Genomic DNA, 2,664 nt, shown 5'->3' on the forward strand with positions numbered 1-2,664 from the left:
TGAATATGTAATTTAATAGCATTTCAGTCCCTTTAAAATGTATTTTTATTTAACTAACCAAGTCAGTTAAGAACAAATTCTTATTTTCAATGACAGCCTAGGAACAGTGGGTTAACTGCCTTGTTCAGGGGCATAACGACAGATTTTTACCTTGTCAGCTCAGGGATTCAATCTTGCAACCTCTAAACCACTAGGCTAACCTCCTAACCACTAGGCTACCTGCTCTAACACTAGCTATCTGCTCTAACCACTAGGCTACCTGCTTAACCACTAGGCTACCTGCTCTAACCACTAGGCTATCTGCTCTAACCACAGGCTACCTCGCTGCCTAGGCACTGCCTCTAACCACTAGGCTACCTGCTCTAACCACTAGGCTACCTGCTCTAACCACTAGGCTATCTGCTCTAACCACTAGGCTACCTGCTCTAACCACTAGGCTACCTGCTCTACCACTAGGCTATCTGCTTCTAACCACTAGGCTATCTGCTCTAACCACTAGGCTACCTGCTCAACCACTAGGCTACCTGCCTCTAACCACTAGGCTACCTGCTCTAACACTAGGCTACCTGCTCTAACCACTAGGCTACCTGCTCTAACACTAGCTACCTGCCTCTACCAGCTAGGCTACCTGCCTCTAACCACTAGGCTACCTGCCTCTAACCACTAGGCTACCTGCTCTAACCACTAGGCACCTGCTCTAACCACTAGGCTATCTGCTCTACCACTAGGCTACCTGCCTAACACTAGGCTACCTGCTCTAACCACTAGGCTACCTGCTCTAACCACTAGGCTATCTGCTCTAACCACTAGGCTACTGCTCTAACACTAGGCACTGCTCTAACCACTAGGCTACCTGCTCTAACCACTAGGCTACCTGCTCTAACCACTAGGCTACCTGCTCTAACCACTAGGCTACCTGCCTCTAACCACTAGGCTACCTGCTCTAACCACTAGGCTACCTGCTCTAACCACTAGGCTACCTGCTCTAACCACTAGGCTACCTGCCTCTAACCACTAGGCGCTACCTGCCCTCTTAACCACTAGGCTACCTGCCTCACTTAGAGAGAAAACACTAAGCATCAGTTATAGTTCTTCATTATTAAGAAACACCACCAAACTAATCTCACTTTTCATCGCCGGGCATCAAAATGAACAACAGTTTTATTGAAGGAAAAAAAGTATTTTATTCTTCAGAAGTGTTGTCCTTATAAATATCCATTATATACAAAATAATATTATAAAACATATAAAGAGCATTTGTGTCAATCAATATTTAAATTAAACTCTGGAAATAATCATAAACAAAAAAATTAAAAAAAAGACATTGGTTCTGTAATTTCACAATGATAGCGTGTGGTATGACAGTGTCCTTCTATTCGCCTTCATGTCAGGGCTGTCGGCTCCCAAATTACATCCTATTCCCTATATAGTGCACTACTATAGACCAGAGCCCTATTCCCTATATAGTGCACTACTATAGACCAGAGCCCTATTCCCTATACAGTGCACTACTATACTATCTGGTCTAAAGTAGTGCAACTATATAGGGAATAGGGCTCTGGTCTATAGTAGTGCACTATATAGGGAATAGGGCTCTGGTCTATAGTAGTGCACTAATAGGGAATAGGGCTCTGGTCTATAGTAGTGCACTATATAGGGAATAGGCTCTGGTCTATAGTAGTGCACTATAATAGGGAATAGGGCTCTGGTCTAAAGTAGTGCCACTATATAGGGAATAGGGCTCTGGTCTATAGTAGTGCACTATAATAGGGAATAGGGCTCTGGTCTATAGTAGTGCACTATATAGGGAATAGGGCTCTGGTCTATAGTAGTGCACTAACATAGGGAATAGGGCTCTGGTCTATAGTAGTGCACTATATAGGGAATAGGGCTCTGTCTATACACACACACACACGTCCTAACAAAGCCCTTTGTGGAGAATGCTTGGCATTGGGGCTGTGAATGTTTCTAGTGAGTAGGAGCAGCCCAGATAGAAGGCAGTAGGTGAGGTTCTCTGTAAAGAAAGATATCATTAAAAAAATAATCCCCCTGGCTTGAGCACTATGTCAAAAAACTTTATGGACCTGTCAGAGTGCACAATCTGGCGCCTCACTGGGGCTCACACCTCGTTGCAGGACACACACACACACACACACACACCCAACACACACACAGGCCCTGTGGAGCAGCATCAGCAGAAGCCCAGAGGTCACCACTTATAGGTCAGGGGTCAGAGGTTGAGGGTGATCCCAGACAGGGGTAACAGGCTATAGCTCTCTAGCTCACTAATACCAAATTTTTAATTGATTGTCTGTAGCTAAGCTGTGGTCCCAAATAGCACCCTATTCCCTATGTAGGGCACTGCTTTTAACCAGGGCCCATTGGTCTCTACTCTCTGGTCAAAAGTAGGGCACTATTTATGAAATAGGGTGTCAATTGGGATGTAATCTTAATCTTATCCTGAGGTGGATGGAGAGAGAAGAGATTACCTTTCATAGGTTGAAGGATTTTAATCAAATAATCTCTCATGCCGTGGACCGTGGAGCCCAGGGTCGTGAAGTTGGGAGGGGGAAGTTGACCTCGTCTCCTATAGCTCAAGTGTTGAGTAAAGAGTCCAGGGTTGGGAGTCGTACGTTGGGAGCAGGGAGGGGGAAGTTGACCTCG

General features: G+C 45.2%; 1 protein-coding gene across 1 annotated transcript in view; it reads left to right on the forward strand.

The window, feature by feature from the left end:
• Positions 1-1,510, forward strand: part of LOC112077092 (delta-like protein 4) — a gene marked incomplete at its 5' end in the record, with an annotated part of 15,296 nt that extends 13,786 nt beyond the window's left edge. The window contains one exon of the mRNA XM_070441563.1: positions 1,431-1,510. The remainder of the gene's footprint in view (positions 1-1,430) is intronic.
• Positions 1,511-2,664: the final 1,154 nt, after the last annotated feature.

Source organism: Salvelinus sp. IW2-2015, unplaced genomic scaffold, assembly GCF_002910315.2.
Source record: "Salvelinus sp. IW2-2015 unplaced genomic scaffold, ASM291031v2 Un_scaffold4267, whole genome shotgun sequence".
Taxonomy (NCBI): Eukaryota; Metazoa; Chordata; class Actinopteri; order Salmoniformes; family Salmonidae; genus Salvelinus; species Salvelinus sp. IW2-2015.